General features: G+C 44.4%; 1 protein-coding gene across 2 annotated transcripts in view; it reads right to left on the bottom strand.

The window, feature by feature from the left end:
• The window catches only part of HOXA3 (homeobox A3), a 130,666-nt gene that overhangs the window by 36,710 nt on the left and 73,995 nt on the right, over positions 1-19,961 (bottom strand). The gene's annotated exons all lie outside the window — the stretch shown is intronic.

Raw genomic sequence — 19,961 nt, 5'->3', positions numbered from 1 at the left:
TGACGTCGTGTTTAAACTTCTCCGAAACTCTGAAGAACTATTAAAAACTGTCCAAGTTGGCCCTTTTAATGAATTTAAGGGCCTGGTGTAGTTTGAATTGTTCTTAAAAGTTTGAACATGTGTTTTATGCGGTTGTGATTGATTTAAAGTTCCTGTCTGGCATTGGAAAGAACTTCCCTGTTACTGCCATATATACTTTTATTATTTTAGGATCAACGTGTTCTCTCATCAAGTGAGAATTCCACAAAACCCGTTTAGAAGACTCAAGCCTCATGCATTGCAAAGTCATGTTGGGTTTGAACGCCTGTGCACCAGTCTGCTACAGGATGAAATTTGGGGCGAGGCTTGGGTCGAATACAAAGGTGTTTTTTTTAAATAATCTGATATAGTGATTTTGTTCACGATGCACTTCCATACCTGGTGCATTGTGATGCGGTGTGTATCCTTCCCTTCGATCCCTACTACTTTCAAGTCCAAGAGACAAAGAAGTCCTTTAAGCCAGATGGCCCTGGGACAGAGGCCCACATGAACAATGCAACTGGAATTAATGAGTAATAGGTGAGAATAGAGCTGCAAGGCCGGGCGCCCTCCGAAAAGATACCCTCTGCTTTGCTTCCAGGGCAGAAATACACCATTGTGGGGTCTCACGTGCTATGAGGCCTAAACACTAGCATAATACATGGAAAGAATAAAGCACGTGCACATACAAGAAGAGTGCCCAGGCAAGTGAGCGAATGACATAAAAGACGGAGACAGCTTCATCTACAGCATATTATTACTGAAGACCACCAACTTTCCAATGTAGAACTGGCTCCTTCCAGGCACTAGTTGGAGAGGTTTAGGGAAGGACCCCTTTCACAATTATCAGCAGATCTGTGAAGCAGATGCCAGCAAGCACTGCCACCCTCAAACAGGGCTCAAACAAAGACAGCCCAGAGCACTACCTTCACCGCGCAAAGCTACCGCGTGAAAAACAATGCAACAAGTAAATAAATAACTGGCAAGTGTGCCCCCCCCCCCCATCCGAGAGGCCCTTTGTGGCTTTATATTTTTGCACAGTCGGTATTTTGGAAGCACAATAGTTTCCCCAAAACATTAGATAGATAACTCTGTTAAGTACTCGGGCATCACCCTGGGCGAAAACATGTCGATGAAGGACCACATCAAAAACTCCGCAAGAGAGGGGTCAGCAGCTCAAGAAAATAAAACTGTTTATCCCCCCCAGACGATGTTAAGACAGTAGAGCAATGTCTTGTCAGCTCAAAACTTGGCTACGGCAATGCCCTCCTTACAGGAACTCCAAAATGTCGCCTTGCGCCCCTGACCGCAGTTCTCAACGCGGCTGCCAGACTCCACACGGGAATTAAAAGAGACAATCACATCTCTCCAGCCCTCAAGAGTCTTAACTGGCTTCCCATCGAAGGAAGATGCATCTCCAAGACAGCCTGTGTCACCCACAACGCCATTCACCATGCCATTCCTCAGTGCATCCTTGTGTTACACTGTTGTGACTTTTTAACCACTTACTGCTGAATCGCTCTCTAACTTTGACTCTTATGCATCCCCTCATGTGCCTCTTGTAAACATAATCACCTAACATGCAAAGCGCTCTGATACCCCAGGGCTAGCTGGCGCTATATGAAACTCAAAAATAAATAAATAAATGTTATGTTATGTTATGTTAGTTTAGTCTTTTATAGCGCACGGTTACTCTATAGAGTGTCCCGGCGCTTTTATTGACAACCTGTAGCAGAATAACACCACACAATAAAATAAAACGGGCCCAGCAGAAAGAAAGAAGATGGATGGATGGATGGATGGATGGACAGCTAGACAGGCAGGCAGACAGAGACAGATAGATAAATAGATAGATAGAACAGACAGACAGACATACACATATTTTGCACAGTGGAAACTGCGGGAAACCAGCATTGGCACAACTAAGCCTTTATTGGGGCACTTGGATTGGAGACAAGTAACTAGCAGCATAAAACAAATCATATTAACCATGTAGACGAGTAGACAGACCAAGGTAGACTGTTAGATTGATAGACAGTCAGCGAAATAGACAGATAGATAGATAGACAGACAGACAGACAGACAGACAGACAGCAGGCAGGCAGGCAGGCAGACAGGCTATAAAGGGGCAGGGTTCAACAAATGTGTAACACTTTAGAACAGTCATAAAACTCATCTGGTACAAATTAAGCCTTTATTGGGGCCGTTGGATTGAAGACAAGGCGACCAGTAACACATTCTGTGCACTATGTTAACCTGTGCAGACATATTTTCAGAACATCATTCAAAATGCAAAATAAAATGAAACGTGGCCTATGTTAAAGATCTGAATAGTAAAATATTCAGCTGCCTAAGCGTTTTCAATAAAGCAGAAACCTGGTCGTATCAAAATGTCCATGAGACGTGAAGTATTCAGGAAAGTTGTGTTTGTGATGTGCCATTACAATTTGTAGCAATAATATCATTTGCAAGACCCCTTAGTAGGTTGCAATGTTGTGCCAGTTCGTGTCAGCAACACAAACATTGAAAATTCAGAAGCCCGTGTCTACATCTTAGCAAACAAACACGTTTTCATTCTGTTCTGTGGCAAGTACACAGCTCTGCACCTACCACAGCCCTTAAAAGCACCCTTGATTTGACTGTTCTTCTGCTGTAACACAAAACACACTGCTCCTTGTTTATCATTCTGGAGGCTCGGAGACGTGTTTTTGAGTTGGAAAAGAGTTTATTGAACGTCGCGCTGGCCTATGTACCATCACAGGCGATGTCCACCCCCTCAAAGTGAATACCAGCAAAAGCAATGTTTAAATTCCAATTCCCAATCAATGCTGTGTACCATGGCGCTATTATCAGTTTCTGCCTGACAAGATGGCCGACAGATATTAAAGATGGAGGCTAAATCACTGAAACTGCACAGGACGAAAAATATGCAATACTTTCAGAAAAAGCAGCAACGTCCACTGCTGGCCACGGTGTTGCAAGCATGGATGGTTCGATTTCGAGCCCTTTCTCTTTTAAAAAAAAAATATTTCCAGAGACCCCGCCAGGGAGCAGGGAGAGGTGACCGGGTTTTATTGCCGCTGGAGGGCTCACTCACTCCGAGCTGCCTCCCTCATATCAGCCCTCGGCCAGGCCGCAGAGAGGGACGCCTTCGCTGACACCTGAGATGAATTGTGGCACCCTGGATGACTCCAGCTCCGTTCAATATTTATCGAAACAAAAACCTCCACTGGGTGAGCCTCGGCTGGTCACTTCCAGGGCAACAGCGGCCCTTGTGGAAGTGATCTGAACTCGCACACGCACCCTGCGATAATCATTCATGAACGCGGGCATCAGTCCGCGCTCCCAACACCTATTTTGTTTCCTTAAAACATGGCTGAATTTATGTGGCTGAATTAAGTCCTTGCGTTCTGGAAATGTGCATTGCAGCTTGCAGACCTGCTGCGAAAGACACTGCGTTTTCAAAGCTAATTTCCGCTGGACATTAAGGGAGTGGCGATCAATAGAGCAGCAGGTGCGGCCAGAGTGAGGTTCTCACTTCACCCCAATTAGTGGCCTATTTTTTTGCTACCTAACCAGAGGATGGGGGCTCGTTTTTCCTTGATTGCAATTGGGCTCACTTGCCCCCTAGCTGCACCACAGCTGGACACACAAAAGTGCACGAGGAATTCCTTCCTGCTTAAATACAGTGCACTCCTGTGGAAAAGGTCACAGCCTCCTATTCACTGAGCAACTTTTATACCGGTGCCCGAGAATGTTCTCTTCATGGCACCCATTTTTGTTGTTAGACTGATTACGTACATAGTGGTGTGCAAAATTTGCATAATTTCCTGAAATTTTGAAAAATTGCGCGAAACGTGAATAGTCATTTTATTTTATCGATATGTGAACTTCATCCTCTCATCAAATTTGGAATTGAGGAATCACTATTCGCTGAAAAAATTGCGCCCAGAAAAAAACCCACAAGTGCTGCAGACTAATGCCCCTCACACTCGTTTGATCGCATGGTTGCAGTGCGCCTGCGATGAGATTTTTACCCAAGCGGCCCTCAATTATACTACATTACTACGTGGCATGATTGCGTAATTTCATGGCAAGTTTGAGTAACAATCACAACACAGAACGCTGGAAATTACGCAATCACGCCAGCGTAATAAACATGTTGCCCATTTCTAGTAATATACAATGCAGCAGGGTCAAACAATGCGAATGTGTAGTGAAAAAAGGGGATACAGCAATACATTTCAGAAGCAGTAGAAACATTGTATCTTCCGTTATTTATGCATATCTACAGGAGCTGTCCGTTGACGCTGGGGTGAAATCTCCACAGACTATAAAGGATGTTATGAGAAGATGCACAGGCTAAAATAAAACACTTTTGTGGCCTATTTAACCATGGATTTAACACACATCGAAAATATTTTTAGGTGTCTGCATGTTAACAATCACAGTGCAAGTTTTAGAATCTAGAAAGTGCCATTGTGTGTTAACACTTTCTAATAAGGTGCCATGAAGACAAGTCTTCTTAATGAAAAGGCCTTTAGCCATTCATATGATATTATTGTCTGCAGTTTTTAAAGAGAGAACTTTTTAAACTTTAAGACACGTTTTCAGGGTTTCTCTTAATTTGCAATAAAGTTCCCCAAAAATGATTGGGAAATGCCACAAACATTTTGTGAAATTAAGCAAAAGGATTATGTTACTTGCCCTGTAAGCATCTCTTCTTGGCATGTAGCTATGTAGATTCACATCCATTGCATACTCCTGCCATATAGTGTTGGGTCTGGATGTTTGCAAGTAGTTTTTCTTGGTAGAAGTCTTTCAAATCACAAGGTAAAGTGGCTCCTCCTTTCTGTAATTGTATGCATGGGCATTAACTCCATTGTTAGATTGTTTTCTTTCCGCAATCAGGTTTGGACATTTTATTAGAGCAATCCAGTTTGAGACTGTTTTCGGGATCCTTTCAGTGCGTAATCTACTCTACCCTCGTCGGTACACCTTCAAATGCATTTTCCTTCCCTCGCGTGTATAAATTCGGGAGACGTTCCATTAAGGGGTCGGACAAGTTCATACTTATTACCAACTCCATCCATGCTTATCTGCTGATGGAACGGACTCCTTTTCAATTCTGCCGCCGGTGCTATTCCAAGTACCCGCTACTGACTTGCACAAAGTCTGCAACCTGTGCTGGTCCCCCAAGCACAAGGAAGAAGATTGTGAGGCCTGCCGGTTGTTTCGATCCATGAAGACCTTGGAGGACCATCGGGCTTGACATAGAAAATGCAGAGGCAGAGCTTCAAACACTTGCCCAATATCTTCGGACAACAAGATATCAAACAGGAAGAGGAAGATCTTGAAGCTTCAGCTGCTGAAGGATAAGGGGCCTTTCGAGTTCAAGATTCCGACTCCGACCTCAAGATCGATCTGGGGTCACAGGATCAACCAATTGGTCAAGCTGCCCAAAGCCCACCGCCACACACAAAAACCTTTGGTTCCCTTAAAACAAAAAGCTTCCAGGTCACCACTGTCATCTGGCCATGGTAGGCACCGAGATTCGGCTGCCCCGCCCTCCGGCTCATCACCAAACGCGCACACAAAGCCTTCCTGCTCCGCACCAAGCAGAGATAACACCTCTTCGGCTCTTTTTTGCTGCTTTGTGGACATCAAAGTAGCCTTGGACTGCATGCCAAGGGAAGCTCTCTGGGCCACGCTAACAAAATCATCGGGACTATTGGCCTAACGACTAGAGTTAACCATCCAGCTACAAACCAACACCTGGATTCAAGTCAAGCTTGGTGCCGATTCTCACTTATCCAGAAAAATTCAGATGTCTAGGGGAGTCAAGCAGGGATGTGTGCTAGCTCCCCTGCTTTTCAACCTGTTTTTAGCCAACCTCTCTGTAGAACTAGATTCCTCCTCGAATTGGTGAGGCTCAGATCAGCAATCTCCTATATGCTGATGACCTCGCTCTTTTTAGTCTTACGAGTGTTGGGTTGCAAAGACTGCTAAATAAATTACACAGCTACACTATCAGGAATAATTTGGAGGTAAATCTAAGGAAAATTCAAGTCGGTTTGGCAGGAAAAGTTGCAGAGGCGGCGGCTGGTCATACAATAACCTTCAAATATCATTAGAAAAATGTACAAATACCTGGGAGTCCCCATCAGTGCTAGAGGTGCCCTTGTCAAGCACCACAGTGAAATTGCTATAAAAGCAACAGCACCTTCAATTCAGTTTTTCCAAACTTTCTAAAAAAAAGTGTCAGGCCCAAGTCTAGCCCTAAAGCTGGTAGTAATGCGAGCCAAGATAGGGCTCACCTTGTCGTATAGCTTCAAAATCTCTTTAGGCAAGCTCCCCACCACACTAAATCAACATGTGATGAAAGTCAACAAAAAAGTGCTTTGGCTGCCAAAAACCTCATCTGCATCCCAGATCCGATTGGAGCTTGGTCTCCTTAATTATGAAATGTAAAGTGCAGGTGCTTTTCTCAACTTGTGTCACAAGCTTAGACAGGCCAGAGCCGACTCCTTAGAGTCTCTACTGACTTCAGCCCCAGCAAGTTAGGTGGGTCATACAGTCAGTACCTTAACAACTGCATGTTGCAATAGTCAGCAAGCAAACTGTGGAATCTCAATTCAAGTAAAAAAAACAAGTGTTTAAAACAAGTATTAAGAAGCGAATCCAACAGTGCTGCTACTTGTCAGACAAGGCAATCCTAGCCAAACGCAAACATGCATGGGCGGTAATTAACTTCTATCAGTCGGTTTCCTCATCGCCATACTTTGCTTGCACATACACCCTGCGCCTAAAGCAGAGATTTGTGGCACTTAGACTGAGTGAGTGGCACTTCCTGTAACACCTAGATCCCCGGCGGCACCCTTCAGATGAGCTTGAGTGCAGGGGTTGCGGGAAATCAGTCAAATCCCTGGAGCACGTTGTATATATCTGCACAGCACTGATGCACGTGCACTCTTCAAAACTGAGATCTAAGTGGAACAAACTGGGAGTCCAGTGCTGCAGCGAGGGCATCCTATTGGCAAACACGAGTTTGACGATCTTCATCCAACTTGCATATCTGCCATCCAGAAAACACAGCTCCTGCTGCATCTATATGTTCAAAAAGCTAAAGGGGAACGCATCGTCGGTACACAATTGAAGCTGTCTACACCGTCGCTTCAGTCTCCTGATCTGGTGATTTTGCAATTCTCAGTGTCATAACATCGAATTCACTCCACAAAGGCTTACAGTACACCTCGGGTTAGACTCTACTCCCTTTAAGCGCTATCCTACTCGTAAGGAAGTGCACTAGTTTTAATCAAAAGACTTGGCAATGTTTAGGATCAGTGGAACCCTGCTCAAGGAACATCAAGTTTCTGCCATAGTCAAGTCAAGTCAAGTCAAGTCAAGTCTTTATTTCGATTTTTAGAAAAAAATCATAAAGGACAACAAACTTTAAAATACAATTCATATCATCATTTACAGAGTAAAAACACAAATCAAATATAAAAACAATTTAACATAAAAACAAGCAACTGGAGGAATTAAATCTACTAGCATAGTTTCATCTTCCTAGCCCTTATCGCCCAGTGGCAGCACAGCATGGCACAAGCAATCTTGACCCTGAGCTGTTATCTAACCATTAACTGCCTCACTGATGAGCTGTCTGATACCACAGAAGTAACCACCACAGCAAGCGAGTCTCTTGATTTGCTCTGGACGATGAACAGCTGTGCACTTTAGCGCCTCTTTGCAGCTGTTTTTAAATGATGGATACCTCTTTTTCTGGTTACATTTTTTATTTAAATGTAAATATCACTAATAACCGTTAAATTTTGTCAGTGATTGCGATGAATGCCGTGCAGCGCAAAATGTTTGATTAATGTTTTTACATGCACCTTATCTAACATGGTTATTGCCTGGAACTCATCAGCAATCCTCCCAATATTCCACCTCGCACACACAGAATCTCTCTGGAATATCGACAACTGCTCAAAAAAGAAGTGTAAGCTCTGTTACTCAAAGGAGCTATAGAGCCAGTCTCAATACAACATCAAGGATCAGGGATTTACTCCATGTACTTTCTAATTCACAAAAAGGACGCATCTCTACGGCCTATTTTAGACCTCAGGCCTTAAAACCACTACATACTATCAGAACACTTCCATATGGTCACACTTCAAAAGTGCTTCCACTTCTACAGCAAGGAGACTACATGTCAGCACTAGACTCATCAGACGCATACGTTAACATCCCTATTCACCCAGCACATCACAAATATCTCAAATTTGTCACAGCAGGCAAACATTATCAACTAAAAGTGCTTCCATTCGGAGTCGCCACTGCACCCAGGGTTTTCACCAAATGCTTAGCAGTGGTAACAGCACATTTAAGAAGACAAAACATTCATGTCTTCCCATATCTGGACGATTGGCTTATCAAAGCCAATAGACACCTACTGTGTCACCAGTACACTCAAATGACCATAAATCTTCTACATCAGCCGGGATTCACTATCAATGCTCAAAAATCCCATCTTCAACCTCCACAGCTGCATCGATATCTGGGAGTTATGCTCAACACTCACACGGGTCTAGCCTATACAAAACCAGCCAGGAATCAAAATTGCCAAACAATGCTACCACAAATCCAAGACAATCAATGCTTAACAGTCAAAACTTTCATGTGTCTTCTAGGAATGATCGCATCATGCATTGCCATAGTGCCCCATGCAAGACTAAGCAGGCGTCCTCTACAGGTATGATTAGCACGACAGTGGACTCAATCACAGGGTCAACTCAACAATCTAGTGTTGGTAGACTGCCGCACTCATCGCTCTCTGCAGTGCTGGAACACACAAAACCTGTTAAAGGGGCAGCTGTTCATCAACCCTGTCCCGCAGATCGTGCTAAGAGCAGATGCGTCCATCCCAGGGTGGGGCGCTCATCTTCAAGGTCTAACAGTTCAGGGTCTCTGGGATGTCAAACACTAGAATCTCCATATCAACTACCTAGAGCTTCAAGCTGTTCACCTAGCGTTGAAAGTATTTCTATCTCACCTTACAAGAAAAGTTCTCCTAATCCGGGCAGACAATATGACAGCTATGTACTATGTACAAAAGCAGAGGGGGACACACTTTCTACAGTTATCGCGCCTCTCTCAGACCATTTGGCATTGGGCAATACGTCACAAAATCCATCTCTTAGCAGAACATCTCCAGGGACGGACAACGACTTTGCAGACCTACTCAGTAGGATGCAGCAAAAAGTCCACGAGTGGGAACTCCACCTCCAAGTCCTCCTTCCATACTTCCACAAATAGACCTTTTTCCGACTGCACAGAAGGCAAAATGCCCTATCTTTACCTCCAGGTTCCCACACCCTCTATCCAAAGGCAATGCGATATGAATAGATTGGTCAGAAATATTTGCCTATGCTTTTCCACCTCTCCTTCTTCATCAATTTCTGGTTCGAAAACTCAGACAAGTGTCTCTCACCCTCATTCTAGTAGCTCCAACATGGGCTTGTCAACTATGAGTCAACACACTACTAGAACTCTCAGTAGTCCCACTAGAGAAGCTTCACCTCAGTTCAAATCTTCCAACTCAGAACCATAGAGAAATCAGACACCCAAACCAAAAGGAGCTAAACCTGGCGATTTGGCTCCTCAAGTCATGGAATTTGGGGATTTAAATCTGCAAGCAGAATGCATGGCCATTCTTAAGGAAGTACGTAAACCTACCACTAGAGCTTGCTATGCAGCTAAATGAAAAATATTAATTATTTATTGCACTAACCAAAAAATGTATCCACTAAATGCATCTATACAAAACATTATTTGTTATCTTCTGCACTTACAATGCTCAGGTCTTGCTTACACTTCTATACGTCTACATATGGCAGCAGTAGTTGCCTATCTTCAAAACAGACATCACTTATTGTAATTGAAAATGCCAGTAATTAAGGCTTTTGTGGAAGGCCTTAAAAGAGCGGTAGCACCTAGGGGTCTACCTGCGCCTATGTAGAATCTCAATATGGTTCTAACAAGACTTACAGGTCCACCCGTTGACTCATTACATAATTGCCCCCTCCAATTTCTTTCTTGGAAGGTTGCTTTCTTAATTCCTATCACCTCACTAAGGCATGTTGGTGAGCTTCAAGCACCAACTTTAGAAGAATCATTTTTCCAGCTTCATAAAGATTTGGTGGTTCTTCGAAACCAACCCAAAATTTCTACCAAAAGTAGTATCCTCTTTTCACATTAATCATGGGGGAGAGCAACCCAACATGGGGGCAGATTGATTTGCAGGGGGGAAGCAGACAAGGAAGTGGGGATGTTTTGCAGGTGGGGAAGCACATGAGGGTAAGAGCAGTGCGGAGCTCAGGGGCATGGTGATTTTCAGGGGAGAGGCACATGGCAGAGGTAGTAACATAGTGCACAGGGATGAAGGGGGTTTGCAGGGGTGAAGGTTACTAGGAAGAGGCCAACACAGATCACATGTGTTTTGCAGGAGGGAGACGCACATGAGTGAGTGAGGTGGAAAACACATGCACTCTCATAAAGTGCTTAACCATAAAAAGCCGATAGGTCTCTCCTATGCAAGTCTATTGGCAATATGTTTAAGCCATGTTATACACCAGTGCAAGTGCTTTTCAGCATGGCTAAAAGTTAGTGGGGTAAAGAAGAGCAATGTGGAGTTGACTTTGTAAAGTGGAGTGTTATGGAGTGGCACAGAGTAATGTTGAGTAGAGTTGAGTGGTGCTGAGTGAAGTGGAGTGTTGTGGGGTGGAGTGTTGTGGAGGAATAGAGTGTCAGAAAGTGGAAGGGCATAGAGTGGAATAGAGTTGAGTGGACTAGAGTGTCAGAGTGCAGTAGAGTGTCAGAGAGTGGCATTACATAGAGTGTGATGGTGTGTTTTGGAGCAGAATGGAGTGGCATAGAGGGTGTTGCCTAGAGTGGTGTAGAGTGTTGCAGAGCAGAGTGGCGTAGAGTGGAGTAGATTGTCATAGAGTGGAATGACATAGATTGGAGTAGTGCAGGAGAGTGAAATGGCATAGAGTGGTGTAGCGTGTTGTAGAGTTGAATAGTATAGAGCAGAGTGGAGTGGCATGGAGTGGCATAATGTGGAGTAGTGGAGTGAAGTAAAGTGGAATAGTGTGTCATAGAATAGAGTTGACTAAAGTGGCATGAAGTGGCATAAAGGGCGTTGTGTAGAGCGTCGAGAGTGGAGCAGTGTTGCAAAGTGACAGAGTGGAGTAGAGTGTTGTAGAGTGGAGTGGCATAGAGTAGAGAAGAATGGAGTTGAGTAGAGTTGAGTGAAGTAGAGTGTCATAGAGTGAAGAATCATAGATTGTAGTGTCATAGAGTGGCTTAGAGTGCAGTGGCATAAAATACAGTGGTGCAGAGTAGATTGGAGTAGTGGTGTAGAGTGCATTGGTTTTGAGTAAAGTGGTGTAGAGTTCATTGATATAGGGTGCAGTGATGTAGCATGGCGCAGAATAGAGTGGTGCAAAGTAGATTGCAGTGGTGTAAAGTGCAGTGGAATAGAGTGGTGTTTAAGAGTAAAAGTGAAGAGGCGTGGAGTGGTGCAGGGTAGAGTGCAGTAGCAAAGAATAGAATGGTGTAGAGTGCAGTGATTTGGAGTGCAGTGGTGCAGAATAGATTTGAGTGGCATGGAGTGATGCAGAGTGCATTGGCATACTGGGCAGTTGCGGAGAGTGCAGTGTTGCAGAGTATGAAAAGGTGGCATAGAATGAAGTGACGTAGAGTGAAATGGTGGAGTGACTTAGCATGCAGTGGTGTAAAGTACAGTGACATATAGTGTTGCAGAGTAGGGAATAGTGGCATATAGTGCAGTGGTGCAGAGTAGTTGGCATAGAGTGCACTCTCTTTGAGTAAAGTGATGTTGATTGCATTGGCGTAGATTGCATAGGCATAGAGTACAGTGGATTAGAGTAGAGTGGCACACAGTAGAGTAGAGTGGTGCAGTGGGATAGAGTGCAGTGGTGTAGAGTGCAGTGGCATAGAATGGAGTGGCTCAGAGTGAAGTAGAGTGGCGTAGAAGGCAGCGGCATAGAGTGCAGTAGCGTGAAGTAGATTGTTTCAGAGTATACTTAGGAGGCATAGAATAAGAGCGGTACAGGGAAAAGTGCAGTGGCATAGACTATGCAAAAAAAAAAAGTTGATGGACGGAATGCTGGACAATGTAAACATTCACCCCAAATCACAATGATTTGGGTTCAATCCATCATTCTTTTGCTCACCACACCACCCCAGTTTGGACCGAGCCATATGCATATCAGCCTTGACCCTGTTCCTTGTGGGAACAGTCAAGTCTGAACTGCCAAGTCAGGTCCTCCCTGGACCAGAAACAAGCATCCTGGGACCGGTTCAGGGCATCACCCTTCATCAGCCAGGATAGCTTGAATCCAGTGGTGTAGTGAGCACGGGACCCACGTCTGGGCATACCCTTCCCACTTAGGGTGACGTATGCAAAAGAAACAGTTGATGAACGGAATGCTGGACAATGCAAACATTCACCCCCAGTCACAAGGATCTGGGTTTAATCCATCGTTTTTTTGCATACCATGCCATCCCAGTTTGGACCCAGCCGTATGCAAATCAGCCTTGACCCTGTTCCTTGTGGGAAAGTCCAGTCCGAACTGCCAAGCCAGGTCCTCCCTGGGCGCAGGGTCAAGACTGATTGGCATATGGCTGGGTCCAAACTGGAATGGCATGGTATGCAAAAAAACGATGGATTTAGGCCCAGATCTCTGTACTGGGGTGAATGTACGACATTGTTCTGCATTCTGTCCATCATTTGCTCTGTTTGCATTTGTCACCCCGAGTGGGGAGGGTATTCCCAGACGTGGGTCCCATGCTCTCCATGCCACTGGAGTCAAGCTATCCTGGCTGATGAGGGTTGAGAGCCCGACACGGGTCCTAGGATGCTTGTTTCCAGTCCAGGGAGGACCTGACCTGGCAGGTCGGGCTGGACTGTTCCCATTGGGCGCAGGGTTAAGACTGATTTGTATATGGCTGGGTTTAAACTGGAATGGCATGGTGAGCAAAAGAACGATGGATTTAGGCCCAGATCTCTGTACTGGGGTGAATGTCTGACATTGTTCTGCATTCTGTCCATCATTTGCTCTGTTTGCATTTGTCACCCCGAGTGGGGCGGGTATGCCCAGACGTGGGCCCCGTACTCTCCATGCCACTGGAGTCAAGCTATCCTGGCTGATGAGGGTTGAAAGCCCGACACCGGTCCTAGGATGCTTGTTTCCAGTCCAGGGAGGACCTGACCTGGCAGGTCGGGATGGACTGTTCCCATTGGGCGCAGGGTCAAGACTGATTTAAATATGGCTAGGTTTAAACTGGAAAGGGATGGTGAGCAAAAAAACGATGGATTTAGGCCCAGATCTCTGTACTGGGGTCAATGTCTGACATTGTTCTGCATTCTGTCCATCATTTGTTCTTTTTGCATTTGTCTCCCAGAGTGGGACGGGTATGCCCAGACGTGGGTCCCGTGCTCTCCATGCCACTGGAATCAAGCTAACCTGGCTGATGAGGGCCGAAAGCCTGAAACCAGTCCTAGGATGCTTGTTTCCAGTCCGGGGAGGACCTGACCTGGCAGTTCGGGCTGGACTGTTCCCATTGGGCGCAGGGTCAAGACAGATTTGCATATGGCTGGGTCCAAACTGGAATGGCAGGGTGAGCAAAACAACAATGGATTTAGGCCCAGATTTCTTTACTGTGGTGAATGTATGACATTGTTCTGCATTCTGTCCATCATTTGTTCTTTTTGCATAGAATGGTGGCATATAGTGCAGTGGCTTAGAGTGCAGATGCATAAAGCACAGTGCTGCAGAGTAGATTGTTACACATTAAAGTGGAATAGAGTGGAGTGGTGCAGAGTAGAGTGGAGTGGCCTAGACTTGAGTGGTGTACAGTACAGTGGTGAAGAGTGCAGTGGTGCACAGAAGAGTGAGGTGGCGTGCACTGGCATATAGTAGAGTAGTGCAGAGTAGAGAGGCATACAGTGAAGTTGAGTAGAGTGCAGTGGTGCACAGAATATTAGGGTGGCATAGAGTGTAATGGTGTATAGTATAGTGGCGTAAAGTGCACTGGTGTAGAGTTAATTTGCATAGAGTGCATTGGCGTAGAGTGCCTTTTCATAGAGCAGAGAGGTACAGAATAGAGTGCAGTGGCATAGACTGCAGTGGCACAGTCTATGCCACTGCACTCTATGAGTGATGCAGAGTGCAAAGGCGTTGAGTTCCATGGCAGAGAGTGTAGTGTTACAGAATAGAGTGCAGTGGTGTAGAGCAAAGTGGCGTAGAATGCAGCGGCATAAAGTAAAGTGTTGCAGAGTAGAGTACATTGGCGTGGAGTGCAGTAGTGCAGAGTAGATTGGCGTAGAGTGAATTGGCATAGTGTCTTGATTTTGAGTAAAGTGGTGTATAGTACATAACCATTTACTGCAGTGACGTGGAGTGCAGCATGGTAGATTAGAGTGGTGTGGAGTGGAGCATCACAGGGTAGATTGAAAATGGTGTACAGTGGAGTGGCATAGAGTGAAGTGGTGCAGAGTGGAATAGAGTGTATTAATGTAGAGTAGAGTGCAGTGGCATAAAGTGAGTGCAGTGTCACAGAGTGCAGTGCCATGGAGTGCCGTGGTGCAGAGTAGATTAGAGAGGATTAGAGTGGATTTTCATAGAATGCAGTGACTTAGAGTGGAGCTATGCAGAGTATAGTGGGTTTAGTGTAGTGTCATACAGTGTATTGGCATAGAGTGTAGTAGAGTGGTGTAGAGTAGAGTGACACAGAGGAATTGCAGTGGCCTAAAGTGCAGTGGTGCAAAGAAGAATAGTGTAGAGTTTAGTGGCTGAGTGTGCAAAGTTGCAGAGTAGAGTGGCATAGAGTGAACTGCCATAGAGTTGAGTGGTGCAGAGTAGAGTGAAGTGGTGCAAGGTAAAGTGGAGTGCCATAGAGTGGAGTGATGCAGAGTGCAGTTGTATAGAGTGTAGTGGCATAGAGTGCATTGATGCAGAGTAGAGTGGTGCAGAGTAGAGTGCAGTTGCGTAGGGTGCAGTGGCATAGAGTAGACTGACATAGAGTTCAGTGTCAGAAAGTGCACTGTTGCAGAGTAGCCTTATTAGAATGCAATGGTGTAGAGTAGAGTGGCTTGGAGTGCATTGGCATGGAGTGCAGTAGTGTAGAGTGGTGTAGAGTATAGTAGCATAGAGAGCAGTGGTGCAGAGTAGAATTGAGTTGCGTAGAGTGCAGTGACATAGACTACAATGGCGTTGAGTGCAGTGGCGTATAGAGCAGTTACGTAAAGTGTTGTTATAGCGGCATAGAGTACCTAGGTGCAGATTAGATTGGCATCGAATTGCAGTGGCGTAGAGTGCATTGGTTTTGAATAAAGTGATGTAGAGTGCATTGGCGTAGAGTGCTGTTCTGCAGAGTAGAGTGGAGTGGCACTGAGTGCAGTGGCACAAAGTGCCAAAGTGCAGTGGATTGTTTAAAAGTAGAGTGGAATGGTGCACGGTAGAGTACAGTGGCGCAGAACAGAGTGGCATAGAGTGCAGAGTAGATTAGAATGGCGTAGAGTGGGCTTCATAGAGTGCACTGCCGTAGAGTACAGTCGTACAGAGTAGGGTGCAGTGGCATAGACACAATGTTGCAGAGTAGAATGGCACATAGTGGAGTGGTGAAGAGGGGAGAGGTGGAGAGTGCTGTTGCAAAGAGTTCAGTGGTGCACAGTATAGTATGGGGTAGAAAGCATTAGAGTGGTGTAGAGCAGTGAGGCGCAGATTGAAGTGGCATAGAGCAGATTTTTTAAAACATCAGTTTTACTGATAAAAGTATGTAGCGCACAAACGATAATGTGTGGAAATGTCATCAACTAGTGTATAGATTTGTTTTGATCAAATCAAAATATTTGTTTCCACTACACCTCAGAATACCAAAAAGTGTGCTTCATTTGTGCATTTCTATTTTTGATATATTCTGAAACAGCTCCACAGACATTTAAATCTTGTTGTGTGCATATAGCATCATACAGCCTTCCTCAAGCACATACCCAATAGCCAGCAGGATTATCACATACATCCTCTCACTTTGAAGTAAAGAGAAAGAAAAGTAAACACCAAGCTCCCTGGAAGACAGAGCCTGACATCTGACTTCTGTCTTTGGGTGCACATCAAATGTGACAAGATAAGAAGAAGATGTAAAGGCCTGCTTACAGAAATCGAGCACTGGTGGAAGAATACAGTAAATAGAATTTGGGCAATGGAAGGGATGAACTCAAGCTAAAACAACCTAAAACAAATAGAGCCAGCAAGTAGAATATCCCCAAGAAGTAATTAGCAAACTAGACAGCTGCGCTGCCTGGTAGGCTTCGACCTAAAAAAGAGTTACCTAAAAAGTGAGCAGTGGGAGAATACAAGTCAGCCAAGCAAAGGATGTTAAAGAGGCTCTGCTCCATTGGGGGACAAACTGGACCAGATGGTACAAAGAAAATCATAAAAAAGCGAGCAACTAAGAGTGACAATAATGCCAACTATTGGTAAGCAACAGGTGTCTTGTAAACCCTCTGTAAATTCATGTTATTCCCACAAAAGGTCTTTTGCAACTAGAGGGCTTGCCGTGCATGGTACGTGAGACCAAACCTTCATGTGGGGTAGCACTGGGGCTGAGTAAAAAGAGGAACATATGTAGGAGGAACTACAAAGGGTGCGAATAATCATGCAGGAAGTCATGTTAATTGATCACATCATGCAAAAAAGAAATGTGCAAGACATTGCAAACTATGCAAGCCAAAATGTACTTAATAATCACCAGTAAAGGAGGCCCCTTCCTATGAACAAATGCTCATAGGAAACTGTATAGTTCCTTCTATAAAACACAAAATGGGGACACACAAATAAGTTAGGGATCCTAATTGTGTTAGGATGGTACTCACACTGTTAAGGGGCTATTCAGCATCACAGGGCTGTTGCCCAGACAGCTAGAAACTGCTGATAATTACTTATTACCACCTGGCTTCAGATCTCATAGATTTAGGTATAGGTCAGTACAATTATGCATTTAATACTAATGGTGACTGTCACAGTGTAAGTATCCACATTGCTCTCCTTTTTAAAGCACACATTGCTGTAGCAGTTTTCAGATTTTCAGATTATCCCAGTATGCAAAGCATGCATTGGCATTCTGGTCTCCATACTGAGACAGTAAAGAAAGTATACATTGCAACACCCGCCTATATATTGCTCCTCGATATGTGATGTGCCATTACCATGCCAGTATAATATGTTTCACACATTAAGAACATTATTTTTCATCCCATTATACACATTGCCCAAATAGTATGGACAGCATCACTGAACACAGCCACAGATGTGAACTGGAAGGGCATTTATCACTTTATCCAAGACCCAAGGTTTAATCTTTAACAAACAGTCGCCACTGGAGACCATGTCAACAGGGAAGTGTTCAAATTGTGTCTTTTTAATGGAGAAAATCACAGCAGTGCCATATCACCTCAAAATGTATTTATATTAATAGCAATATTCTTAAAATAAAATGAACTGTTGGTTTGAATCAAGATTCTTGCCAAGCTCTTCTCACATCTACAGGAAAATTACTATTTCACCCTTGTGAAAGCAAGTGTTTCCACCTGTATGGACAACTGAAATTGATTTATTAATGTGGGCATCTAAGATGCTCCCCAAATACCTGCCAAAAGCAAGCTTTATGCAGCTATGGTAGTAGAAGGAGAGGGAAGAACTGACTATGTATAGCACACATTTTCAAAAGGCTGTGCTGCCTTCCAATTGATCCCATAATAAAATTCAGATCATTTGTATTGCTTAATTATTAAGACTTCCTAATACAATTGAGGAAAGAGAAAAAGTGGTACACAGGGCACAAAAACAAGGTGTGGCATGCTGGTACTGGTAATCACAAGATGTTTCAATAGAAAAAGATTGACAGGGCAGACCCTGCCAGTGGTGGGAATATTAGCTTCACACATGAGTTGTTTTAAGAAGAACTAATGATAGATTTGGTTGATTATATTACTTCCTCACCCTGCTGCCACTGTGTACCTGTTGTTTTAGGGACCTGATGAACTATTAGGTTTAGAGTGGATCTGATTGCCCCTGTTATACAAGGCACCATTGCTAGGTAATATTCACATCATGAACAGCACCATGCACAGTTTCCACATTGCCCTCAGTACAGATTGCACCATTGCCACCTCAGTTACATAATGCCTTATTAGAGACCCTGCCAATGATGGAAAATATTCATTCTGTAACCCAAGTAGGAAACTCAAATCTAGGTGCCAAAATGTAAATGAATTGTATAAAAGAAATTGTTCATATAATTCTGCCATGTATTTCTTTCAAAACATGGGAATATTTCTTGCTTTCTTTAATGGAAAATGTTCACTCTCTTTGGTTAAGTCTTTTGGGCATGGGAAGAGCCTACTAAGTATTGCTGTAGTACAGGTGGCCCTAGAGCGACATTATGTAGTGTCCTTGTCTGAAAACGTCCTTACCTCTTCTGGACCAGGTCTATGGTATCAGTAATGACAATGTAGTCCTTCTGATCTATTCACAACTTTTTGGGTTGATTTCTATTAGGGAAACCTTGGAAAAATTTGAAGGCAAGGGAAGTGTGTCCTATACCTACACACGCAAAGATTAGGTTAAGGTGGCACTTTACTCCTTCTCACTGCCATCAACTGTTGTAAGATGTCATATCTGAGCAGTCTGTGTCCTTGTTCCCAAGATTCTGCTGTTTTTCATCTGACCCTTATGTGTTGAGGTGGCATTGCGGGGAAAAGAACGATGGACTGGGATGCAGCCCAGAGTAATTAACGGAAAATGATATTAATTTGAGCAATGTGAGCATGAATGAATGAATAGGCATTTATAAAGTGCATGGCTACCAAAGGCCTCCCAGCTCTAATGACAATACCAATCACCCACCATGAGGAGCATCAGGGAAACAGTAGGGTCTTCAGCGTTTTACGGAAGGAAAGATGATTCGTCTCGAGGCGAACATGGTCTGGAAGCTGATTCCAGCTTTTCGAAGATATAATAGAAAACATTCTACCACCACTCCGCACTCGATTAACTCTATGAACTGTAGCCAGGCATTTCTTTCCTGAGCGTAGAGATCTATTCGGAACATAGGGGGTAATGATAGCCCTCAGAATTGGAGGTGCAGAGGAGGACAGAACCCTGTGAGCAATGCACAGGGCCGTGAACTGGATTCTCTCTGACACTGGTAACCAGTGCAGCGAGATGAGCAAATGCTTTGCCGAAGATTGGTAGGGGGCTTGCATGAGGGTGCGAGCGGCACAGTTTTGTACCACTTGAAGCTTTTTAATAGTGGCTCCCACCGAGCCAAGGTAGAGCACATTGGCGTAATCGAGCCGGGATAAAATCAGGGCCTGCACCAACAGTTTCCCTGCACTAAAAGGAAGCAGGGGTAGGATTTTCCTGATCATTTTGAGGATTCCAAAGCAGGCAGCAGCTACCTTACATGCCTGCTCCTTGAACTCTAGTTTGCGATCAAACCAGACCCCAAGGCTCTTTATGTGTTCCTTGGGTGTGGGCATCATACCTAAGCATTTAGGCCAAAAAACATCAGGGTTTATGTCCGTGGGCTTACCCAAAAACATCAATTCAGTTTTAGCAGCATTTAATTTTAGAAAGGAGTTATCCATCCAGGCGGACACTTCCTCCAGACAGCTGGCCAGGCAAAAGTGATTATCAAACAGCTGATTAAGGGACACAATTAGCTGTGTATCGTCTGCGTATGAGACGATCTTGACCCCGAAAGGCTTAACCACTTCTGCCAAAGGTCGCATATACACATTGAAAAGCGTAGGGCTTAGGGAGGAGCGCTGAGGAACCCCACAATGTGCCGAC

The sequence above is a fragment of the Triturus cristatus genome, chromosome 10 (assembly GCF_964204655.1).
Source record: "Triturus cristatus chromosome 10, aTriCri1.1, whole genome shotgun sequence".
NCBI classification, from domain to species: Eukaryota; Metazoa; Chordata; class Amphibia; order Caudata; family Salamandridae; genus Triturus; species Triturus cristatus.
Note: the sequence above shows the minus strand (reverse complement) of the source record. Positions and strands in the feature narration are given on the sequence as shown.